General features: G+C 44.5%; 1 long non-coding RNA gene across 1 annotated transcript; it reads left to right on the forward strand.

The window, feature by feature from the left end:
- The first annotated feature begins 13,475 nt into the window (after positions 1-13,475).
- LOC309698168 lies at positions 13,476-26,260 on the forward strand. Its single transcript, XR_014274016.1, has 2 exons — positions 13,476-13,666; positions 26,067-26,260. It is a non-coding gene; the product is annotated as an uncharacterized lncRNA (long non-coding RNA).
- The last annotated feature ends 652 nt before the right edge of the window (positions 26,261-26,912 follow it).

The raw sequence follows: 26,912 nt of genomic DNA on the forward strand, positions 1-26,912 counted from the left end.
CCCGTGAGCTCCGCCGGCAGCCAGCTGTGCCAGAGTGACCGAGCCCCAGTCCAAGAGGCCGAGGGAACCCCCCCCCAAATTGCCCGAGCGAGCCCCAGGCTCCAGGCCCCGATAAGCGGCCGCCAAGGAGTGAGCCGGTGTGTACCTGGGCACCCATCCCCGGACACAAAGAACCACCAACGGGAAGTGGTGGGGGGAGATAGGCCTCCATACCTTAGAGGTCCTGAGATGTCCCCAGAGAGGTGGCGTCTGATACCCAACCTGACATATAGACACAGACATACAGGCACACACAGATACAAACATCCATTCCCACCCGCATGCTCTCACAGACATAGAGAGACACTGTACATACAATCACAATCCCCAAGCGTACTCTACGAACCGGGTCTAGGTACCCTTGCCCCTGGAGGGGGAAACTGCACCCAGATGCAGGTGGTGTTACCCTTTTCCCTGCGGTGGGGAGAAGCAGACCGCCCCGACTCCGCAGCAGCAGGGAGGCCCCACACTCCAGACCCCAGTAAGACGGCCAACTCCTCCTCCTGGCCCCCCACTCCAGCAGGTCGCAGAGAACGGGGGTGTGAGAAGACTCCAAACCTCCCTCCGCCCGCTCATTGTAGTGTTGATGCATGTGTGTTTTAAGGTGCATTTAAAACCCAGGAGGGCATGGAGCTACCTGCCAGAGAGCAGCAGGTAAGCGCATAGCCCCTCCTGATGGCCCTCAGTGCCTACGTGTATTTAAAATTGAGAGGTGGGCAACAACGCCAGGGGTGAGGTGTTCACCCTGATGGTCTTTTGGAGTCCATGTAGCGTGCCCACGCATGAGAGTGTGAGTAATGTGAATGTCTAAGTTGTGAGGTAAAATTGAGGCACAGGAAGCCAGAAGGGGACAGGGGGGGGATGCCTCCCCTGCACCCTGGTGACACACCTTTACCCCAAGGCCCTGCATGTGTGGGTGATTGTGGTGGAGCGGGAAGAGGGAGGCAGCTGGAGATGGGTAGGGAAGGAAGGGAGGGGCAAGTGACCCCTCCCTGGGGCCAGCTCCCCCGCTGACCCCAGTAGGCACCCCCATACTCCGCAACCCGCCAGGGAAAGGGGCCTAGGCCCATCCGGACAGGGGCCCAGTACAGCAGCACCGCCCGGCCCCACAGAGCCCGGGACAGCCCACCTGACCCCACCACAGAGAAAACTGCACCCACCCAGTCATCCACTCATCTTCCAGACTACATAAGACAATAGACGCCCAGGCTGAGATCTTCCTTCACCTCTCCTGTATCTCCCCCTCCTGCAGAGTGAGTTCCTGAAGAGAGGAGAGCTCCTGCAAGGTGTAACAACCTCCCCCACCAGTTGAAGAGCCCCCCAGGTGGCTCGATGCACTGGCGGCACCCTGCGCCAGGGCCGGGCCCCCATACACCCACCCGCCCACAACCCCAGCAACATACCAACCAGGACTCAAGCCCCCGAGGCCCGGCCAGGGCCCCAGCGCAGAGACGGAGCGCCCCCAGAACCTCACGCTCATCCCGGACCCACCCAGGGGCAGCCAGGCTACCAGGTCAGTAACCCACGTCCGTCAGCACAGACCCTCCCCTAGCCCCGCTGCACGCAGCCACGAGGAAACCGTAACCTAAGAGCCAACAAAGCCCTTACTAGGCCATGACCGCTACCCCGGGTTGAGCCCCCCAAGGAAGATGCTCCTGGGAACCCCCCGACGCCCTTAGTGAACTCTTTTAATTTTGTCCTATCTGTTAGTGGTGCCACTCAAGAATGTGGTCACACACTGGACTTTTATATTATGGTTTATCTGTTTGCAATGTACGTGTTGAAGATGCAGTATTCCCTGATCATATGCCCATCTTATTTGATACTGCTCCTTCTAACGCTTTTGCAAATCAGGCTGTACCTGTTCGATGTTATCGTGCCTTTGGCTCTGATACTGCCGAACGGTTTTCTATACTGTTTGACAAATTAATGTCTTATGCCCCTGAGTTGCCCACTGCAGATGACCTATTTTTGTATTTTGACTTTGCTTTTAAATCTGTGCTTGATGTTGTTGCCCCTTTGAGGCTAAGAAAATGTACATCTAAGACTAGTCCATGGTTAACAGATCATACCTGAGCTAGTAGAAGACAATGTAGGAAATATGAAAGACAGTGGAAAAAAGATAGTTTGCATGTCTCTCTTAAAGCCCTAAAAATTATCTAGAAAACTTATCAGTGGGCAGTTAAGGCCGATAAACACTCCTACTTTTCTCAACTTATTTTGGCCAACTCACATAACCCTCATGTTTTATACAATACTACAAATTCTGTACTTAACTTGGAGGGTTACAACCGTTTGCCGTCCTCTGAGGCTATGTGAAATAAGTTTATTACATTTTTTGTGGACAAGATTGCTAGCCTGAGGCCTCCGATCCCAACTATTGTTGATCCGGCCATGCATACTCCTTGCTCAAGCCTGTTCTCTGCCTTTGCACAAATTTCTCTGTGTGATTTAGAGGAGTTGGTGCTACATTCTAAGCCTCCCCGAACGATGTTGTTACTCCCCGCTTTCTCCAAAAAGTATTTCCTATCATTGGACTTTATATCCTGAAAATTATCAATACTAGTCTGTTAACCAGTCAAGATCCTAGTGGGTTTAAACATGCAGTCATACACCCCTTACTTAAGAAACCTGGCCTTGATAGTTCAAATTTTAGACCTATCTCCAAGCTTCCCTTTTTAAGCAAGATCTAGGAGAGGATTGTACATACCCAGCTGTTGGATTACTTGAATGACTCGCAACTGTCTGAAATCTTCCAATCTGGTTTTAAGCCCTTTCACAGTACGGAGACAGCTCTTGTTAAAGTTATGAATGATATTCTTGTTGCTACTGATTGTGGTAAGTATGCTTTGCTTGTGTTATTGGACATGACAGCTACATTTGACACAGTGGACCATGACCTGCTGATCTCCCGCTTACACCACTGTGTGGGAATTTCTGATTTGGCATTGTCATGGATAAAATCACATCTTTCCGAAAGGAGTTTTTGTGTTAAGCTGGGGCTGGCCGCTTCCTCTGCGGCCCCTCTGCTTTGGGGTGTGCCCCAGGCATCTATCCTTGGGCCATTATTTTTCTCGCTGTATTTACTCCCTCTTGGTGCGATTTTTCGTGAACACGGAGTGTCATTTCATTTGTATGCTGATGACTGTCAGCTTTATTTACCTTTTAGTCAGTTGGATACCTCCCCATGTCAATCACTGCTTGACTGTCTTAGCGATATTAAATTATGGATGGCAAATAATTTTCTGAATTTTAATGATTGCAAAACGGAAGCAATTTTATATGGCCCGTATCGCTCTACTGATTCTCCAGATGTTGATTTTGGTGATTTGACCTCCCATCTGAAAAGTTCGATCACTAATCAATTTGGAAACTCTTATTCATGCTTTTATTACCTCACGTCTGGACTATTGTAATTCCCTTTTAATAGGGGTCGGGTCGGGCGTTTTTGTCACGCCTGCAGTTAGTGGAAAATGTGGTGGCACGATTTTTAACTGGTAGAAGGAAATTCGATCACATCACTCTGGTTCTGTCTTCCTTGCATTGGCTTCCCATTGAATTTACGGTTCGTTTTAAAGTCCTTTTATTGATTTTTAAATCTTTAAATGGTCTGGCTCCTGTCTACTTATCTGATTTGCTGAAGGCACATGTTCCTCCTCGCTCGCTCTGTTCAGCTGAGCAGCTGTTGCTGTCGTTCCCTAAGTCGCGGCTGAAATGCAGAGGAGACCGAGCGTTTTCAATTGCGGCTCCGATGCTCTGGAATAACCTTCCCCTCCATATTAGACAAGCTTCATCAGTGCAGGTCTTTAAGTCCCGATTGAAAACCTATTTTTATTCCCTGGCTTTTAACTCTGTAGGAAACTGACACCTTCTTATTTATTTTATTGCATTTTTTTAAATGATTTTATGATATTTTTAATTTGGTAGTTGTTTTGATCTGTGTTGTTCAGCACTTTGGTCTGCCTGGTGTGTTCTTAAAGTGATATACAAATAAACGATGATGATGATCGTTGGGGTCATTACTCAAAAAAGTAATTGCATATATTACACTGAACACTTTTCTTAAAGGTAATGCAGTATGTTACTTAATTACACCCAGAAGAAAGACATTTGTTTTACTGCTATCAAAATCCGGTTCTTTTATATTCTTTTACTGACAGAGAAAAACACGACTCAGTGGTCAAAACTTTCAAAATTATTTTATTCAATCATTACTTTCTGGAAACGGATGTGCACGAGCTAGTCCTCTGCAAATTTGAAGCATTACAAGACGAATGACTATGATAGTTCTATTATACGTCACACACAGTTTCAATCAAAACAACTCCTGCGCTGCACTCTGCCTAGTTTCGCTTCCTGTCTACATCCTGTACTATGCAGCTCTGCACAAAGTGTCTCCTGCAGTTTCCTGTCTTACACAGCACTCTGTGACCTTTAGCACACATTATAACTCAAAGTGGCGTTTTACTACACTGGCCTATATAAAACAATATAAACAGAAAATAAGTACTAAGAATATATATTTATTCCGTAACACTGCTCATTACGTTTCACATTACTCTGTAAAATGATCTGAAGCACACTGTCTCATAATTACCAATTAACAATATAAACTTACACGCTAGCCGCACACACCAACACATAACACACATAGGGAATGACCAGCAGAGAAAATGCAGGGGGTGACACACGGTAGAGACTGTAGAAGTAACGCAGACAATACGACGAGGAACAGAGGTGAACACACACTATTGCTTTGTCGTAATTCAGGGGTAGCATGCTTGGAAGGACCCAACCTACCACGTAGGGCGGGTCGTTCAAAGGCAGGGTAGTCCAGAAATGAGCTGCTGTGAAAATTGGACAGCCTTCTAGCCTTCATTTAAGTCCGCCCTTACTTCCGCATTTTCCGGTTACTAGCGCCACAGCATGACAACTTTAAAATGGACACAGAAATGTTGCTACTTTTTTTTGTACATTTTCATAGCTTGAGAAGCTAGAAAAACTTATCATAGTAGCCAACATGTTTTGCATGTTAGGCTCATTGGAGACAATCGTGTGCAGGTAAAATTATTTTATTTAATCTACACGCATTTAGTAATCCAGTTTCATGGATAATTTCAGTGACTAAATGATTGCCGATCATTATTATTGTATTGTATAAAATATGTAAACTAAATCTCTTTGAAACTTATAGAAGAGTATTTTATATTTATATTTATTTTCTATTATTCATTTGGTCTTGTAACTTATTTGTGTGCATAGATGGGCTGTGAAATTGTCACAAAACTGAAAACAGGGTGTTTTTAAGTTCACAAAAAAGCTTAGTTAAACAGCTGAAGTGTATAAAATTATTTTAAAAGTCTTTTTACAGTGTATTAGTATATTTTAGTTAAGCTTAATAATCAAAATAAGCCTTTGATCTCTTTAAATAAATGAAATACTTCTCTACTAAAACTGTTTGTGCTGTTCTCCACCTTTTCCTTAACCAGACACTAGCACTGCAGGATTAATCTGAGTGTCCCAGTCCTGGACCGTTTTTTTTTTTCAATCAGGAGGATCCCAGGCCTGATTTCTGTTGATGTAGTAGAAATACTTTTGTTTTATTGTTATTTACTATATTCTCCTTAAATAAATATGCATTTAAAGTTGTTTAAAGTTAGCGTTATGTTCATACATAATAAAAATACCTGTAAATAAAATGAGTTCAGTGACAATTAGTGTTTGTTTTTAATCAATTTATTCATAATGTGAAACTTCTAAACGAATGCAACACATATAACAATGTAACAAATTATTTAAGTAAAGTTCTTAATGCATAACTCATTTTCCAACTAATCTTTCAAGAACTGAAAACAGTCTGTCCATCCTCTCCCTGCTCTCCTGTGCTCTCCTGTCTCCTTGTCCTCTCTGATGAGATCTAGCAGCTCATCATCCCTGTCTCTTTTTCTCTTTCTTCCTGTTGTCTGTGGCTGCCCCACTTCCTCTTCCTTTCGTTTTGGTCACCCACTGCTGCGCTTGGCCCTGAAATGTCCTCAGGGAGAGATGAAATTAGGACAGCAGACAGATAGAAGGCCTCTATCCTATCACATCATCCATGAGGGCAAACCAGGGCCAAGTAGGAGCAGTGGGCTTCCCACTGATTCCCTCTCCTGACCCTGTATACTTGCAATCCTAAAGGCAGAGGAAATCAAAAATGTCAGTAGACAAATAAAAACAAAACAACAACTCTTAGTGATTGCACATATGTTAACTTGTGTTCTTAAGAATTATCTTCTTGATAATTCTATTCGCCTGCCCCAACATATAAGACAATACTGTCAATCAATATGATGTGCAATTCAGACATTGAAATAAGTGACTACATGTTACATAAGCCGTTTAATCATAGTGTACATCTGGTCTCAGGATGTCATTACATTCACCATTCTAACAGTTTGTACAGAGCTCAAAAAGAAGTCATTTTAATTTTCTGCTCTTCATGGAATAGATTACAGTAGGACTCGGAGCTCGCTCAACTGATTTCTCTTGCAGACTTTAAAAGATGTGTAAATGATTTGGTGAATTATTACTGGGAGCATGTTTTTGTTTTTAATATCACTGTTTAAACATTAGAAAATTAAACTGTTTTATTGTTTCTGACACGGTGACGTAAGAAGAGGCAGGGCTCAAATGCAGGGCTCCAAGTGATGACAATGCTTTTTTTTTTTTTTTTTTTTACAGTGAATATCAATTCAGAGAGGTCAACACCATTTTGTCAGGTCTCTTTGTCTGATGTGAAGTGGTGAGGTGGTTCTGGTTACAATTTCTGAGTGGACTATTATCTGTTTGAACATTGTGGAAGCCCAGTCTTTACACAATTCTGGGCACAAGGACAGGCAGGTAAGAATTACTTGTCAAACAGTGAAAAAAGGAGCCGGGCTTCACTAACTGTTATTTATGCAACAATCCAGCAAACACTGGTCCTCTGTTGCTTCTCTTTAAAGCTGCCCAAACAAGATCATCAGGAGCAGGTGCATGATTGTTGCCAGGCGTGTTAGCCAGAATGCAGGAAACCACTCAGGTTTCAACAATTCAGATTTGATTTGACACACACACGCACACACACACACCAACCCCCCCAAAATGGCAGGTCGCACAGCAAAAACTGAGGGACCATGACAGTTTCTTTTAATTGTTTTATATTCTATATTTTCAGTGGAGAAATACAGTGGCTTGCAAAAGTATTCGCCCCCCTTGAACTCTACCACATTTTGTCACATTACAGCCACAAACATGAATCAATTTTATTGGAATTCCATGTGAAAGACCAATACAAAGCGGTGTACACCTGAGAAGTGGAACGAAAATCATACATGATTCCAAACGTTTTTTACAAATAAATAACTGAAAAGTGGGGTGGGCGTAATTATTCAGCCCCCTTTGGTCTGAGTGCAGTCAGTTGCCCATAGACATTGCCTGATGAGTGCTTATGACTAAATAGAGTGCACCTGTGTGTAATCTAATGTCAGTACAAATACAGCTGCTCTGTGACGGCCTCAGAGGTTGTCTAAGAGAATGTTGGGAGCAACAACACCATGAAGTCCAAAGAACACACCGGACAGGTAGACCCAGATCAACAATGTTTGCAAAGAGTGACAAGTGAATCTTTAAGATCACAGAATTATTTCTCCCAGTTTACTTTTGTCAAAGTAGAAGTTATTGCTTTTATTAACTCAATGTTAATTAAATGGTACTCAGTAGTTTGTATGACCCCCGTGTGCTTGTATGGATGCCTGACAACATTGTGACATGCTCATATTGAGATATACTGTACTGGGGAATATCCTCACAGATCTGGACCAGGACCTAGCTGAGCTCCTAGAAAATCTAAATTATAACCTACTGGTTTTGGATGGACCAAAACATAATGTCCCAGAAGTGTTTTATTGGATTTAGGACAGGTGAGGATGGAGACCAGCCAATGGTATTAATTTTTTGATCCATCAGGGACTTCCTGCATACTCTCACCACATGAGACCAGGCATTGTTGTGCACCAGGAGCTACCCAGGAACGATTAACACAACATAGGGTCTGACAGTGGGTCTAATGATTTCATCCTACCTAATGGGAGTCAGGTTAGTGGTGGGTCAGTTATGGTCTATCCATGCACAGACCTCTACAAGCTATGTTACAGGCACTGATGTTACAGGCACTGTAATGTGCCACTGTAATGGCCTCTCCAGACACTTTCATGTCTGTCATATGTGCTTAACCTCAAAACATCTGTGAATAGCACAAGAAGCCAATGGATGTAATTTTGTAGGGCACCATGAGTGCTCAGCCTGTTCCTCTTTGCACAAAGGAGAACATACCAGTCTTGCTGATGGGTTAATGCCCTGTCCAGCTCTTCTAGAGTTACTGCTTGTGTCCTGCAATGGCTCTCCTCTATCCTAGAGAAGTTGGATTTCTTGTGCAACTTCTGTAGGGTCCAAATTATCAGCCTCCACCTGAAAAGCCATTCCTGTTTTGGGGATCGCCTTATTGTTGCCCCTCTAGTGTACATATTGTCAATTTCTTTAACACCAAGAAGCTGATACTGATTAAAGACTTTTCCTCCTGGTTCTCCAATCTTTGTTGTGGTCAGTTTTTTCTTTTTCTTCTTCTGGAGGTGCCCCAAGTTTTTCCAGCTTTGTACATTCCCTCAAGACTATTCCAATAGTTTTTGCAGTCTTCTCCCTGGAATTTGCTGAAATCTATTTGCTCTTACACTAAGGCTATGATTATTGTTCTTTTTATTGAACTGAGGGCTGTTATTCTCTGACTAATTTAAAAAAACATCGAGGGAACATTTTACCTTGCCCGGGGCCCCGCCCTGGAGCCAGGCCTGGGGAGGGTGCCCGAGGGCGAGCGTCTGGTGGCTGGGCCTTAGTCCATAGGGCCCGGCCGGAAGAGGAGACATGGGCCCATCCTCCCGCAGGCCCACCACCCGCAGGAGGCGCCATAGGGGTTGGGTGCATTGTGTGCCGGGTGGCGGTCAGGAGCGGAGGCCCTGGCGGACTGATCCCCGGCTGCCAAGACTGGCAATAGGGACATGGAATGTCACCTCTCTGGTGGGGAAGGAGCCTGAGTTAGTGCGTGAGGTTGAGAGGTACCGGCTAGATATAGTCGGGCTCACCTCTACGCATGGCTTGAGCTCTGGAACCAGTCTCCTGGAGAGGGGCTGGACTCTGTCTCAGTCTGGAGTTGCCCCTGGTGAGAGGCGGCGGGCTGGGGTGGGTATTCTAATATCCCCTCGGCTTGTTGCCGGTACGCTGGGGTTTTTCTCGGTGGGTGAGAGGGTTTGCTCCCTGCGCCTTAGGGTCGGGGAACGGGTCCTGACTGTCATCTGCGCTTATGCACAGAGTGGCAGTTCAGAATACCCAGCCTTCTTAGAGTCCCTGGGGGGGGGGGGGTGCTGGAAGGTGCTCCACCTGGAGACTCTGTTGTCCTGCTGGGATACTTCAATGCTCACGTAGGTAACGACAGCGAGACCTGGAGGGGCGTGATTGGGAGGAACGGCCTCCCTGATCTGAACCCGAGCGGTGTTTTGTTATTGGACTTCTGTGCAAATCACAGTTTGGCCATAACGAACACCTTGTTCGAACATAAGAGTGTCCATAAGTGCACGTGGCACCAGGACGCTCTAGGCCGTAGGTCGATGATCGATTTTGTAATCGTATCACCAGACCTGCGACCATATGTTCTGGACACTCGGGTAAAGAGAGGGGCTGAGCTGTCAACTGATCACCACCTGGTGGTGAGTTGGATCAAGTGTTGGGGGAGGACGCTGGACAGACCCGGTGCACCCAAACGCCTAGTGAGGGTGTACTGGGAACGTCTAGCAGAGGCCCCAGTTTCCGAGATCTTCAACGCACACCTCCGGCACAGCATTCCGAGGGAGACTGGGGATATTGAGTCCGAATGGACCATGTTCAGCGTCTCCATTGCCGAAGCTGCTGCATTGAGCTGCGGCCGCAAGGTGGTTGTGCCTGCCGCAAGGTGGTAGGTGGTGAAGGGAGCCACCAGGCTGAAGAAGGAGTCCTATCGGGCTTGGTTAGCCTGTGGGACTCCGGAGGCAGCCGACAGGTATCGACAGGCCAAGCGGAATGCGGCTTGGGCAGTGGCTGAAGCAAAAACTCGGGTGTGGGAGGAGTTCGGAGAGGCCATGGAAAAAGACTTTCGGACTGCCTCGAAGAGATTCTGGCAAACCATCAGGCGTCTCAGGAGGGGAAAGCGGTGCTCTACCTGTACTGTGTATAGTGCTGGCGGAGCGCTGCTGACGTCGACTGAGAAAATTGTCAGGCGGTGGAAGGAATACTTCGAGGACCTCCTTAATCCCACTGACACGTCTTCCGAGGACGAAGCAGAGTCTGGGGATGAGGGGAATGACCCGCCAATTTCCGGGGGCGAGCCCCTGGTGTTGATGAGGTCCGCCCCGAGTTCCTGAAGGCTCTGGACGTCGTAGGGCTGTCCTGGTTGACACGCCTCTACAATGTTGTGTGGAGATCAGGGGCAGTACCCGTGGACTGGCAGACCGGGGTGGTGGTCCCCATCTTTAAGAAGGGAGACTGGAGGGTGTGTTCCAACTACAGGGGGATCACACTCCTCAGCCTCCCTGGGAAAGTCTATGCCAGGGTGCTGGAAAGGAGAGTTCGTCCGCTAGTCGAACCTTGGATACAGGAGGAACAATGCAGTTTTCGTCCTGGTCGCGGAACACTGGACCAGCTCTTTATCCTCTCAAGGATACTTGAGGGTGCATGGGAGTTTGCCCAACCAGTCTACATGTGTTTTGTGTACTTGGAGAAGGCATTCGACCGTGTCCCTCGGGGTGTCCTGTGGGAGGTGTTGCGGGAGTATGGGGTGTCTGGCCCATTGCTATGGGCCATTCGATCCCTATACAACCGTTGCAAGAGCTTGGTTCGCATTGCCGGCAATAAGTTGGACTCGTTCCCGGTGGGTGATGGGCTCCGCCAGGGCTGCCCTTTGTCACCGGTTCTGTTCATAATTTTTATGGACAGGATTTCTAGGCGCAGCCAAGTGGCGGAGGGCTTTCACTTTGGTGGCCTCAGAATCTCATCTCTGCTTTTTGCGGATGATGTGGTTCTGTTGGCTTCATCGGGTGGGGGCCTCCAGCTCGCACTGGAACGGTTCGCAGCCGAGTGTGAAGCAGCAGGAATGAGGATCAGCACCTCCAAATCTGAGGCCATGGTTCTCAGCCGGAAAAGGGTGGAGTGCCCACTCCGGGTCAGGGATGAGTTCCTGCCCCAAGTGGAGGAGTTGAAGTATCTCGGGGTCTTGTTCGCGAGTGATGGGAGAAGGGAGCCGGAGATCGACAGACGGATTGGGGCTGCGGCTGCAGTGATGCGGACGCTGCACCGGTCCGTCGTGGTGAAGAGGGAGCTGAGTGTAAAAGCGAAGCTCTCAATTTACCGGTCAATCTACGTCCCTACCCTCACCTATGGCCACGAGCTGTGGGTAATGACCGAAAGAACAAGATCGCGGATACAAGCGGCGGAAATGAACTTCCTCCGAAGGGTGGCTGGCCTCTCCCTTAGAGATAGGGTGAAAGGTTCGGCCATCTGGGATGGGCTCAGAGTAGAGCTGCTGCTGCTCCACATCGAAAGGAGCCAGGTGAGGTGGTTCGGGCATCTGACAAGGATGCCTCCTGGGCGCCTCCTAGTTGAGGTGTTCCGGGCATGTCCCACCGGGAGGAGGCCCCGGGGCAGACCCAGGACACGCTGGAGAGATTATATCTCTCGGCTGGCCTGGGAACGCCTTAGTGTTCCCCCGGATAAGCTGGAGGAGGTGGCTGGGGAGAGGGAGGTCTGGGCCTCTCTGCTTAGGCTGCTGCCCCTGCGACCCGGCCTCGGATAAAGCGGATGAAGATGGATGGATGGATAATTTAAAAAAATGCAGCAAAAATGCAGTGGGGGAATTTACAATACTGAACAGGCTAAGCACAATGGTTGCAGGCGGCGCTGATGAAATGTTTAATTACATTTTTAGAGAAGTGCACATCAGGTTACAGTATAGGTTTCAGAGGGGTTTGTGGTTACAATGCAGCTAAAGCATTGATTTAACTCTGAAGCACAGAATGAAAACAGAAAAATGATGTCCACGCTACCTAGTACCTTCTCGGTGGGATCGCACACAAAGAGATAGAGACTAATGAGAAAATTACATCAATGCTACCTTATCCCACTGTTATTAAAAGTACCAAAGTAATGTCACGTGATATAGCAGCTAACTCTTGTCAATGAGCAAAGACACGACTTATCAGCAATACATTGCTGTGGTGCCTGGGTTTGCTTCACTGTTGTATAGTGGTAGAAATTGAAGTTGGGTCATCCATCTTCAATTTAGAAATTGGTATGGATGTTTAGCAGCAAAATATATTTAGGCCGACTAAAATTCCCCTTAGCTAAACTGTGGGCTGTTGACAGGGGATTTCTTTAAATCACCCTGTAATTCTTCAGCTAAGACACCTGAGTTAGAAAACACAAACACTGCAGATCATCTTTACACGCGTAGGCAGTCACTTCTGAGATCTGCACTCTGCCTGCGTAGTTTATTTATAGGTCTTATGTCTGTGTGTGTGTGTGTGTGTGTGTGTGTATGTTTGTGTGTAAAAATAACAACGTCACTCAGAATCAACAGAATCAGCACATACGCATGTAAGAAAAGCACGCTCTGCAAACCTGCAGTTTCCTGTCAGGTCTTGACGGGTTATTTCCCTTTTCTACATATGTTCTCTAAAAACAGGAAGTGGTTTAGTAGCTGTATAAGTTCATCATAGAAGTTATTAAGTGAAAAGTCACATAGACATTTAGAATGCTTAAAAACAGAAAAGCACGTTTCATGAAGCTGATCAAATTATATAAAAACAAAAATCTCTTGACAGCTGTATTTAAGATAAAGATAGTATTTAGTATTTATTTATTTATTGTCATTGTCAAGAACAATGAAATTGCGTATAAAGATTCCTTTGCTCCTTTACTTCGGCAATGTACAGTGGAATTGGGGCAGAGCTGACATTTCAACAGACTAGCATACATACATTTTTACTTGCTTACACTCATCATCCATTCTTTGGAATTAAATAATAGTACAACAAAATAGCAAATATAATAGAATAACAAAAATAAAATAGCAAGAAAAATAGTGAGTGTAATAAAATAAATTAAAATAGCAAATATAAAGTATAAAGACATATAAATACAGTTCTGCTAAAAGGACATTGCACTTGTCAAAATGGACTGATTCTTATATAGTGCTTTTCTACTCAAAGCACTGTATACAACATGCCTCATTCACCCATTCACACCCACTCATACAAGCACTTCCTTCTATACTTAAGTGCAATCTAAGCCTTCACACACATTCACACTCTGATGGACGCATCGGAGAGCAACTTGGGGTTAGTATCTTGCCTTAGGATACTTGGCATGCAGACTGGGGAAGCCAGGGATTGAACCACCAACCTTAGTGTTCAATGTTCTGATGGCCCAGGAAAAAAAAGCTGTTTCTCAGCCTGGCTGTCCTGCTTTTGAAGCACCTGTACCTCCTACAAGAGGGCAAGAGTGCTGGTGATAATGTCCTCCAGAGAGGGTAAGGAACAGTCCACGATCCTTTTTTCTGTCTTAATGATCTTCTGCAGGTTCTTCTTGTCTACCACTGAGCAATTAGCATACCAAGCTGAAATACAGTTGGTGAGGAGACTATGGTGATGTGTTAAAAAGCTACTAACAGTTTCTTCTCCAGATGGTTCCTTCTCAGGATCCCAAGGAAGAGGACTCTATGTTGGGCTTATAACCACTGCATTGGTGTTAGTGGTGCATGTTAGTGTCCATGAACCTAGACTCACGTCAGTTTTCCTACTGGCCAAACCGATGAGAAACTAGGTTATGTGGGAGACAGAGTCTAGGTTCTGTGGGAGACAGACCTTTATGTGTTGTAGGATAAGACTCTCAAATCATTTCATGACTGCATACCTTAAGGCAATGGGTCTGTAGTTATAGAGACTTTTTGGGGCAGATGACTTTGGCACAGGACTGATGGTTTTTGTCTTCGGGCCAAGCTGGTCAGCGCAGGGACAAAGTACTTTACCAAGTACGCCATCCAGGCCAGCAGCTTTCCTGATGTTCACAGTTTTTAGCACCTGACTCACCTGGTGTTCCTGGAGGATGAGAGAGCAGTGGCTGGTGGACACTAAAGTAGCTCAGCTGTGTCAGGGCACTTTGCCTCAAAGGGAGAGGAGGAGGTATTAAATTCTTCTGCCAGCGTGGAGTCAGTGGGGTGTGGAGCCTTGTTTGTAGTAGTAGTTGGAAATGCTATGTAGTCTCTGCCACACCAGCTTCAGTTTGTTGTTGGTGGGGGGTTCTTCCACCTTCCTTTTGGGAGCCTCTTTTGCAGCCTTGATTCCTCTCCACAGCTCCGTCCTTGCCACACTGTACTGAGTTTTCTCCCCTGACTTGAAGGCTTAGTTTTGTTTCTTCAGAAGAGTCTGGTCATCCAAGGTGATCCAAGATTTTTGGTTTGAAGAGACCAAAAAACATTTGTCCACTGTCATGTTGTCAGTGTAGCTCTTTATGTAGAACTCCTGAAGGTCAAAGTGATCAAAAGTACTCCACTCAGTGCTCTCAAAGCAGTCTTGCAGCTGGAAGAGTGCTCCTTCAGGCCAGGTTATGGCAGTTTTGGATGTCTTCCTGCTAGTAAAAGGAGCAGTGATAGGTGATCTGACAGTCCCTGGTGAGGGATGGGTACAGTCCTGTAGGCTTGCTTAATATTTGAATACATGTGATCCAATATATTCTTCTCTCTGGCGGAGGACTGTAGATATTGTAAAAAGTGATTCATTACGGGGTTAAGACAAGTCTGTTTGAAGTCCTCGGCGAAAATAAAAGCTCTCTCAGTATAGGCCTGCAGCTGATTATTTATTATGGTTTACAGCTGGAAGAGTGCCATGCTAAAATTAGCATCAGGTGGTATATATTGCAGTGATGATCACTACTCTGAGCTGTCCAAGTCAACATAGATACAGAGACCGCTCCTCTGGTATTATCTCTGTCAAGACGGTGCATGATGTGGCCAGCAAGCTGAGCAGGCGAGTCCAGTATTAGTGAGTTTTTGCCAAGATTCTGTGATGAATATTACACGTGCTTGCTTGCTATCAGTAGCTCTAGTCCATGTTTTCTTTGCACGTGTGTATGTGTGTCCTGTCCAGCAGTTGTAGCAAGGAGAATCATGGTCTGAATGTTTTCTTGTGCCAAACATATTTGTTTTCCCAAGAGGGGCACCGTAGACTCTTTGTAGATTCCTCTTGTTAATATTTTTGTTTTATTTATTTATTTATTCTATTATTCATATTATTGTCTTGTGGATGTAATGGTGCAGCAGACAGGGGGTAAAGGCCAGATTGGTGAAAGATAAGACAGGGGATCAGAGAAAGGGAAGAAAACAAAAGAGAAAAGAATGGGGGTGGGGGAAAAGTTGAGGGAGAAGTAAATGGATACGCTGGTGCGCACACTGAAAATGCTATGTCCAGATAAAAAGAATCAACTTTCTGGAATGTGATGTAGGTTATTTTGGCTGAAGGCCCCTTAAGATCCCATGTGGGTCTTGCTATAATAGGAACAGCGTGGCAGACATTACCCTGGAATTAAATCTTAAAACTCAGATGGTGTCAGGAATTTGCAGCTGTTACAGAAGCTTACAGGCAGCATGGTGTATTTTATTTTACTTTGCAGAAGCGGGGGGGTTATAATTAACCTCCTTGGTGTGGGAAATTCTATTACAAGCTCCTATTCTGCCATGCAAAGTCTGATGTGGGGAGATGTCACAGGCTGTCAAGCAGAAAGTCAGGGCTGTCTGCATTTTAAACCAAACTTCCAATTTTCTTCTCCTATCTTTCTTCATTCTCACTGAAGCTGGAAATTGAGTATGGCACACTTATGTGGAGAGGGAGGGAGGGGAATAAAAGGTAAGCCATATTTCAGGACTTTAACGAGCTATTTATTTAGTCTGTATTATCTGTATGTTAGTGTGGACAGAGCAGTAAATGTTCTGTTTACTTGTTGTGGAATAACTGGTCATTCATACTTCATTTGAATTATTATTCAAAGCTGGATGTGTAACTCACTGAATGTGGTTAATTCAAAGTAAAATACTTAAGTATTAATTAGTATTAATGTTTATGTATTTCATGCATTTCGTGTATTTTTAACATTTTGAATTTTGAATCTCCCATTTTTTACAGCTGTTTTTCTCTTTCAAAATGCATTTTGAGTTCTTGTGTTTCGATGTCATTCTTGTATTATTGTGTTTAATGTTTAATTTGATTTATTAGTCTTGAGTTTATATTGCCTAGGTTGTCCTGTTTAGCTGTGTCCATCTCTATGTGTTTCTATTTATGTGTGTGTCCTTGTGTCTCCTTTCCCTTTTCTGTTTCCATGTTCTCCTCATGTTTGTCCTATGTTTCCTCAGCAAATCATATCTCTCCTCTTGATCTATGTTCCTACTTGAGTAATTGTAATGTGATCCACATGCTCTTCATTAAAATACTTTTCATTTTCATAATTTGCTGGAGAAAAAAAATGAATTTAAAGTACCTCCCTCTCACTAAAGGTTAAAGAATTATACAAATGTTTTTTAAAGGGTGTGCTTTGGACTGGTTTCTATCTTACTTGTATGAACGATCCTTTTCTGTGGCTACTTCTAAGTATAGGTCCTCTTCTAATATTCTTGCCTATGGTGTCCCACAAGTTTCCATTTTGGGGCCTTTATTGTTTCTGTCGCATATACTCCCTCTTCAGCACTTTTTGAGCACTTTTAAGGACATTTCTTATCACTGCTATGCAGATGATATTCAGTTGTATATCTCCTTTATGCACCTATGCAAAACCTGTAGCTTGGAAACATCTTGGGGCTTAGATGCCATCAGAGATTGGATGGTTGACAACTTTCTTCAGCTTAATGAGGAGAAAACAGAAGTCCTTGTTTGTGGTCCTGAAAAATTTGTACCTAGGGTTATGGAAAATTTAGATCCTCTTGCTACATTGCCAGACCTTCTATCAGGAACCTTGGTGAGACTTTTGACTAAGCTCTGACTTTGGATGCTCATGCTAAATCTCTGGTCTGCTCCTGTTTTTATCACTTGAGAAATATTGCTAAGCTGAGTCCCATTGTGTCACGCTCAGAACTGGATATTGTCACACATCCATTTGTTTCATCTCGTTTTGGATTATTGTAATTCTTTGTTCACTTGTTTATGTAAAGGCTCCTTAGAACGTCTCTAGGTTGTTCAGAATGCTGCTGCAAAGCTTCTGACCAAGTCTTCCAAGTACTTGCATGTCACACCCTGCTGATCAAGCTGCACTGGCTCCCCATTAAATTCATAGTCCACTTTAAGATTCTGACTTTCACATTTTGAGCTCTGCATGGAAAAGCACCAACATACATCAGAGATCTTTTACATCCACTTGCTGGTTGTCCATCATACAAGGCTGAAAACAAAAGGTGACAGACCTTTTGTCATAGTGTTCCCCAGACTGTGGAACTCTCTCCCTTTGAGCTTGAGATCTGTGGACTCAGGGGTCTCTTTTAAAAACTAGCTAACTAAAAACTAATATTTTTAAACTTGCTTTTGGTTAATTTCTGTTTTTATGTTTTAGCTTCTGTGAAGCACTTTGATTTTGATCTTGAAAGGTGCTATACAAATAAAATTTTACTTACGTACTTTACTTACCTAAAATGGAAAATTTGATCAACTTGGATTTTGACTGGTTAATAAGGTACAATGGGCACATCTTTTATATTAACCCAGCCACCAAAAAATATAAATGTCACGGTCCTGTTTTTTGATCATTAATATGCAAATTAGCCTGACCATTGATAAATGACCATTGATCATCGATCATCGATCATGGACCATTGATCAATGGCCAATAACAACCATTCACAGAGAGTTGTGGAATAGCTGCAATCACAGCATTGTAAGATGGCGAAAGATGTACCCTTAGGCTCCTTCCTCATTTCAGTCATTCCCTTTTCACATCAATGACCTATTAATTCCCCGCTCAAACCAGTGTTCCTCCCTGCCAAGGGTGTGTACATCCTGATCATTGAAAGAGCGTTCACTGGCATGTACAGTGGGGCAAAAAAGTATTTAGTCAGCCACCGATTGTGCAAGTTCCCCCACTTAAAATGATGACAGAGGTCAGTAATTTGCACCACAGGTACACTTCAACTGTGAGAGACAGAATGTGAAAAAAAAAAAATCCATGAATCCACATGGTAGGATTTGTAAAGAATTTATTGGTAAATCAGGGTGGAAAATAAGTATTTGGTCAATAACAAAAATACAACTCAGTACTTTGTAACATAACCTTTGTTGGCAATAACAGAGGTCAAACGTTTACTATAGGTCTTTACCAGGTTTGCACACACAGTAGCTGGTATTTTGGCCCATTCCTCCATGCAGATCTTCTCGAGAGCAGTGATGTTTTGGGGCTGTCGCCGAGCAACACGGACTTTCAACTCCCGCCACAGATTTTCTATGGGGTTGAGGTCTGGAGACTGGCTAGGCCACTCCAGGACTTTCAAATGCTTCTTACGGAGCCACTCCTTTGTTGCCCAGGCGGTGTGTTTTGGATCATTGTCATGTTGGAAGACCCAGCCTCGTTTCATCTTCAAAGTTCTCACTGATGGAAGGAGGTTTTGGCTCAAAATCTCACGATACATGGCCCCATTCATTCTGTCCTTAACACGGATCAGTCGTCCTGTCCCCTTGGCAGAAAAACAGCCCCATAGCATGATGTTTCCACCCCCATGCTTCACAGTAGGTATGGTGTTCTTGGGATGCAACTCAGTATTCTTCTTCCTCCAAACACGACGAGTTGAGGTTATACCAAAAAGTTCTACTTTGGTTTCATCTGACCACATGACATTCTCCCAATCCTCTGCTGTGTCATCCATGTGCTCTCTGGCAAACTTCAGACGGGCCTGGACATGCACTGGCTTCAGCAGCGGAACACGTCTGGCACTGCGGGATTTGATTCCCTGCCGTTGTAGTGTGTTACTGATGGTGACCTTTGTTACTTTGGTCCCAGCTCTCTGCAGGTCATTCACCAGGTCCCCCCGTGTGCTTCTGGGATCTTTGCTCACCGTTCTCATGATCATTTTGACCCCACGGGATGAGATCTTGCGTGGAGCCCCAGATCGTGGGAGATTATCAGTGGTCTTGTATGTCTTCCATTTTCTGATGATTGCTCCCACAGTTGATTTTTTTTCACACCAAGCTGCTTGCCTATTGTAGATTCACTCTTCCCAGTCTGGTGCAGGTCTACAATACTTTTCCTGGTGTCCTTCGAGAGCTCTTTGGTCTTGGCCATGGCGGAGTTTGGAGTCTGAATGTTTGAGGCTGTGGACAGGTGTCTTTTATACAGATGATGAGTTCAAACAGGTGCCATTCATACAGGTAACGAGTGGGGGACAGAAAAGCTTCTTACAGAAGACGTTACAGGTCTGTGAGAGCCAGAGATTTTCCTTGTTTGAGGTGACCAAATACTTATTTTCCACCCTAATTTACGAATAAATTCTTTACAAATCCTACCATGTGAATTCATGGATTTTGTTTTCACATTCTGTCTCTCACAGTTGAAGTGTACCTCTGGTGCAAATTACTGACCTCTGTCATCATTTTAAGTGGGGGAACTTGCACAATCGGTGGCTGACTAAATACTTTTTTGCCCCACTGTAGGTGTGACTAAACTGCAGAGTCCTGGCCTGTCGAGTTAGCTCTTCAGTGTTGTGCCATCCACTTAGCAAGAGGCTGTTTGGTTTCCCCGATGTTAATAAATCATGGCAATCCTCCTGACACTTAATGGTGTACACTATATTACTCTATGTCGGGGGACCTGATCTTTGGGTGGAGCAATTTTTGGTGCATCATGTTTTGGAGTTTAAAAGCCACAGAGAGACAGTATTTAGAAAAAAATTCATCTCAACTGTTCCGATACGCCTAACACATAAGGGTTCACTTTGGGTTTTTGCTTAGACAGCAGTTGTCTTTCTTTTCTCTTAGATCACCTGGAGCTTTCTTTAGGTGCCTTCCCAGCTTTGACAAATGTCCAGCTGGGATAACCATATTTACTCAGGGCCTTCTTGATATGATGTTCTTCCAGGGCTCTAGACTGTGACCAATTTGGTCGCATATGCAACCAATTTTTTCAATGGTGTGACCAAAGAAAATCTTAAGTCGCACCGGTGCGACCAACTGTTTGACTAACAAAAAAAGTCTCTGCAACTCTCAAAGTCTCCGTGTAGTCAACAACAGACACACATTATGCCCCTATCGTGGTCTAAACTAATCAGAGATAGTCAGGGGTGGGACCTCTCTCATTGGCCGTGGTCCAGTTGAAAGTGCAGGTGGATAGAGAGTAGTGATGGGATTTCCGGCTCTTTTTAGAGAACCGGCTCTTCAGGTTGTTTTGTTGCTTTAATTGATTTGTTATTAACAACAATATAAAATTATGCACAAAAGGAAAAAAAACGTGGTTTTATTTATATATGTTTATATATAAATATATCTGGTGGCCCCTGGAGACAAAGCACGTACAAACTCCAAAACACATTTCTAGCGTTAACTGAATTTCCAAAACAGAGCTACCTAGATCACTTAAATTACACAATTGAAAGCATATGTGTATTGTTTGTGTATTTATACACAAGCACTCATATATATTCAAATAATAATAAAAAAAGTTTATTTACCTGTTACTACCACACACCAGATCCGGTCGTTGGTACTTGCTGGCTTGTGTAGCCACTAGGTAACAAAGCTCAACACTGCCCCTAGCATCCTGGAGCACTTCTGTTGTGTTTTGTACGTGCTTCGGAGTTCATACGTGTTTTGGAGTTTGTACGTGTTTTATCTCTAGGGGCCACCATAAATATACTTTTATTTATTCACTCCACATAAAATGTAATAAATAAATCATACAATACAAAAAACAACTATTTACATTTCAACTTTTAACTATTTGTTACGGGGGTGGTGAGTAAGAGAACCCAGACGCGGATCGCTCGTTAAGGTTGAACAGTGTCTTTATTTACAGTGAAGCCAATCCAAAGTAATCCACAGTGCTAAGTCCTTTCCGTGCTCCCCTCGTGTGTCCATACGACTTTCGTGAACAGTGACGTCTCTCCTCTCGTATCTCCGTCTCACTCGTAGCCCGGCTTGGTGGAATACTCCAGCGCTGTCTGTTACTCAGCCACACCATTAAATAGTTCTGTCACAATGGTGGATGATTGGCAGCAGCTGGCGAGGAATCAGTTGCAGGTGGGACCGCTCAGAGTGGCGGCACTTCCGGGTCGGACATCTCCCGTTGCTACGCAACCGCGTAACAACTACAATGGAGACGGAGACAAAAACAGAGTGGGAGAACAATACACACACACACAGGTCGCCGGTCGGGGCACCGTCGAACCTGACACTATTTAAATTTTCAGCTTTTTCCTTTTAAACAAATTTAAAGTGAAACAACACAAAACACTGCAAACCACAATGCAATTAAATTATAGCTGTCGAAATTAACGCGTTAATTGCGATAATTAAATTTTGGAATTAATTACGTTACAATATTTAACTATTTAGCGCAACACGCAGATAAGTCGCTCCCATAATTCCACTTGATTTGTTTAGCGCGCCACTGAAAATGGAGAAGCAGGAACAGGATGGCCTTCTGGATGGGGAATTTAAATACAAGAAGAACATAGATGGGACAATAAACAAACGCGTTGTAATTTGCACTCACTGTAGTAAAGAGTTTCAATTTCACCGTTCAAATTCGACCTTAAAATACCACCTTAATGCCAAACACGCGTTTGTCGGGGCAGCAGCTTCACCCGGCCTGCGTCAGACCACTCTTAGTGAACGCAGGCCACTCGGTAAGTCTTCTTTGGACAAACTGACCGACAATATAGCCAAATGGATAGCAAAGGACTGTAGACCGCTAAGCATTGTGGAGGACAAGGGCTTTGCGGATGTTTTAAAGGTTGCATCTCAGGACGCGTCCTACAAGCCCCCCAGCGAGAAGCACAATAACAATTCGAATCCACGAACTGTATGAAACGGAGAAAAAGAAAAAAGAAGAGGCTTTAGTTCACACAGAATGCGTGGCTCTGACAGGAGACCACTGGACATCATTGAGTAATGACAATTACCTGGGAGTTACTACGCATTTAATCACTGAAGCCTGGGGTCTGACATCCTTTGCGCTGACTATAATGAAAACGGAAGAGCGGCACTTTGCGGAGGCTTGTGCAGAGCAGTTCCAGACTGTTGCTCGCAGGTGGAGAATTGAGGAGAAGGTGACAACAGTAGGCACGGACAGTGCGCGCAATATGATCGCCGCGGCTCGCATCATGCCATTCAATCACATGCCGTGTACCGCGCACATTCTACAGAGATGGATCACAGTGAGTCTCGCAGACAGTGGCTTTGTCACTGCGCTGGCCAAATGCCGCAAAATTGTTGGCCATTTTAAGCACAGCCCAGCAAACACAGCAGAGCTGAACGCAGAGCAGGTGTCACTGGGGTGCAAGCAGGAGCCGTTGGCCCAGGACGTGCCTACGCGCTGGAACTCCACGCTGGAGATGGTGAAGCGCTTGATCCGCAACCAAACTGCAGTAACCGCAGAGCCCTGCACTGCCTTAGAGGACTGTCTCTTACAGTGGTGGGCAGCTCATGCAGGAGCCCACAGCCAGCTGGCCCGCCTTGCTCGCAGATACCTGGCCACTCCTGCCTCCACAGTGCCCTGTGAGAGGCTGTTCTCTGTAGCAGGGCACATTGTGAACAAGAAGAGGTCTGCTCTGCACTCAGAGAACGTGGACAAGTTGGTTTGTCTCAGCAACTGGCTGAAGGATGAGTAGACCAGAGGACCGTGTGTTTAGAGCTTGTTCTATGGTTGAATGTGATTTAAACAATACTTTTCACTGTTGTTCATATTTTTTTGCAATAATCTACCTTACCCAAAAGGATGATTGGAGATTTTTTCTATTTTGCCTGTTGAATTAGGCCTATGTTCTGTGAACTTGAAGATGTATATGGATAAAACAATGTCCTAGATTTAAACGGGTGGAAAACATTCAGTAAAAATCCCTCACAATTATTTGAAGCCCTGTTCTGCTTGTACTGCTTGTACTCACAATTAATAATAAATAAAACAAACAAGTGTGTTAAAAACTGTCCCGATTTTTACACATATATACACATATGCACATATATTTCGAGTTGCGATTAATCAATTTTTAGGCTGTGATTAATTCGCTTCCAGCACAACACCCAGCCTACGTCAGACCAGCGTGGTCTTAGCATTAAATAACACTAACAAGTGTGTAAAAATCCGCTATCTGTCCGTATTTTTGCACACATTTTGGTCATATTTCGAGTTGCGATTAATCATGATTAATTAATTTTTAGGCTGTGATTAATCTGATTAAAAATTTTAATCATTTGACAGCCACAACACAATTAAATATAAATTAAAATATGAAAACAAAAAGATGCACATTCTCTGTCATATGGACTTGCATGAATAAACTTTCTGAATCCTTTATCATCTGCAACTGAAAATAGTTGTGTATGATTACTACACCTTTCTAATGTGACGTTGTTGTCCCTGGCTCTCTTTCTCTCGGTTTCCCTCCTGCTCTGTTCCTGTGCTACTCGGGCGACCGTGGCTCAGAGGGTTGGGAAGCGTATCTAACCGGAAGGTCGCCGGTTCGATCCCCGGGCTCTCTGTCCTGGTCGTTGTGTCCTTGGGCAAGACACTTTACCCTACCGCCTACTGGTGTTGGCCAGAGGGGCCAATGGCGCGACATGGCAGCCTCGCTTCTGTCAGTCTGCCCCAGGGCAGCTGTGGCTACAACCGTAGCTTGCCTCCACCAGTGTGTGAATGCGAGAGTGAATGAAAAGTGGCATTGTAAAGCGCTTTGGGTGCCTTGAAAAGCGCTATATAAATCCAATCCATTATTATTATTATTATTATTATTATTACTGCAAGTGTAACTACCACCCCTCCCCCCTCTGCTCAGCGCAAGCAGAAGGCTCGCGTGCGGAGTGAAGCGGGAAAAAAGTGTGAGAGAGAGGGTGAGAGAAGGAAAAAAACAACCAAAAAAACCCCCACGGCCCCCAATAAGGAGCCGGCTCGTGTCATTCACTTCAAAGAGTCGGCTCTGAGCAGTGTTGCCAACTTAGCGACTTTGTCGCTATATTTAGCGAGTTTTCAGAGCCCCGTAGCGACTTCTTTTCTAAAAAGCGACTAGTGACAAATCTGGCGACTTTTTCTGGTATTATTGGAGACTTATTTATGACGACTTTTTGACGTGAAAGCCCGTATCGCTTTTACTCTCAACAAGCAGCAGTGCTGCCGTGGGCACCTCACCCGTGCCAAAGCGCTCACGGGCAGAGGATAGTCCTCCCCCAGCTGCTATCAGGGCAGGAGATGTTCACCCATGCGTCCAAACTGCAAATGAATCTCTTATGAGCAAAGCCGCTGCTCCGCACTGACTGTAACGCAGTCAGTTCTTCTTTTACTGTTATGCTGTTTTGTGGATCACAAGGTTTAAAATTACTTATCAACACGCACACACAAATTAACTCCACCAGAGTGCCAATCTCGGGTCACTTTTGCCAGTCCAGGCCCGGATAAAGGAGCAGGGTTGGAATTGTGACATTAAAATATAATAATTGTAATAAATTAAAGAAATTTAATTTGTAGTTCTAAATAAATTCTAAATTTGTTTTTTACTCACTCTATGTCTCTCCCACGATGTTATTTCTCTCTCCAACAACGCAGGTTACAATTACATTAGCATGACCAATTATGCAAATTAGACGATGATGTCATTTAGCGACTTCTAGCGACTTTTAGGACAGCCAATAGCGATTTTCCTTACTGAGGAGTTGGCAACACTGGCTCTGAGAGCCGTTTCGTTCGCGACCCACACATCACTAATAGAGAGAGGTAAGTAGCTTGAATAAATTGATATTGAATTATTAAATCCTGAATCGACTTTTAAATATAAATGTATTTTGCCAGAAATGCCAGAATCTCGGGTTAAAGCTCAAAAAACTATTTCAACATCACCAAACAGTAAATGAGAGGAGGTAAACAGATTCTATACAAAGACGTAAACGCAGATAATCAGCTATCTCTTTCTTGGCTTTCTCACCCGACGGCACGTAGATGGACACGTTTACATCTTTTTTGCAATAGATTCTGAACTGAAGGTTTTGTCTGTCTCCAACCAAAATTCACTGAACCAGCAGCAAAAGAAGCAGCAAACTACACTTCACATTTGATAAATGTTGTCATGAATTTCCTCTTACTTTTGCTGTTTTTTCTTTCACCACGATAAAAATCACACTTCATGCACAGCTCTCTCTCTCTCTCTCTCTCTCTCTCTCTGTGTGTACTTCAAGAACAGTTTCCCATCTCAAATATCTGTTTTCAGCATTATTTATTCGCTTATTACCCCCCAGTCTGCCGTTGTTTACAGCGCTGTCAGCTGCAAACTTTTTAAAATTATGCAAAATTGCAGAATATTTTTAAGGTTATCTGCTATAAAAACTCTAGGCCAGGTAAATCTTCATGTTTTTCTGTGTTTTATTCTCAGTTACTTTGACACAAAGGCATCTGCTGTGATGCTCACAATTCTGATGAAGTCTCACTGTCATGACCCTGTGCCTTCTCGGCTGACTCTGTATGGCTACAAGTGTTTTTGTTGTGCTGCGTCTCTCTCTCTCCCCTCCTGCACACTGCGCTCTACCAGGGCGGAGTCATGACGGCTCCAGCCCCTGGCTCGGACACCTGCAAACAATCGTCTCATCTCATTCACTTCTTAAGGCGGCTGCTGAGAGTGCTTCTTCGCTGGATTATTGCAAATCTGAGCTTTTTCCCGAGTTTCTTTCGTGCCGCAACTTACCTGTTCTTCCTTCCTGTGCCAGATTTCTCGCCAGCCTGAGGACCGCCGTTTGGTGAGCTGAAAGCCGGAGTCCGAGCTACCTGAGCTTCAGTGAAGGATTATGTACATAGCCCGTCCCCTTCCCGTGCCTGTGTTCCCCGGAGACCCTCTTCCTGTGCCCCCTCACCTGTATATATCCGCACCTGGTGTCTGTGTGTAAATAAATTGTGAACTTAAGTGACGGTCTGCCTCCGAGTCTCTCCTGAGCCTGACACTCACAAGTGTCAGTACTGATAAATGAATTATAATATTTCAGGCTGTCTGAGGCTAAATTGAATCGAATCGAATGGATTATAGAAGTCAGTGATGATACCCAGCCCTAGTGAGTAGCCTAGCCTGACAGAAGTGGATGTAGCTGTGGGTAATGATAAAAGACGAAAAGAACTATTGATAACATTTTTGTCAAGTTAAGGCCTGATCCGTCTGAAATTCATAGTCAGTGCTCTGACACGGAGCCATCAATCTTTGAACACTGAAAAAGCACAGTGTATCCAGAAAACACATTATATGTCGTGATAAATGCACTGCTCAAGTGTCCCCTCTCCCCACTGCCTTTCAGCAGCAAGCTGCAGCAAACACATCGTCAGAGGAGGCCGATGTGATGATTAAGTTTAACATTGTCTACAATATTGCCAAAGAGTGCCAAAGCACTTTAAGCACGAGCACAAGATTGTTAGTTAATAATTTACAACTGAATATTGTTTGTATGGAAAGCAATTTCCCCCCAAAAAAAGTACAAATGTAAAACTGCGGTGTTAAGCGATGCGGTTGAAAAATTTTGGTGTAGTGTCCTGATGACACCCATTTTGTGCTTCAGTTGATGATGAGA

Source organism: Aulonocara stuartgranti, assembly GCF_965226115.1.
Source record: "Aulonocara stuartgranti genome assembly, chromosome: 22".
NCBI classification, from domain to species: domain Eukaryota; kingdom Metazoa; phylum Chordata; class Actinopteri; order Cichliformes; family Cichlidae; genus Aulonocara; species Aulonocara stuartgranti.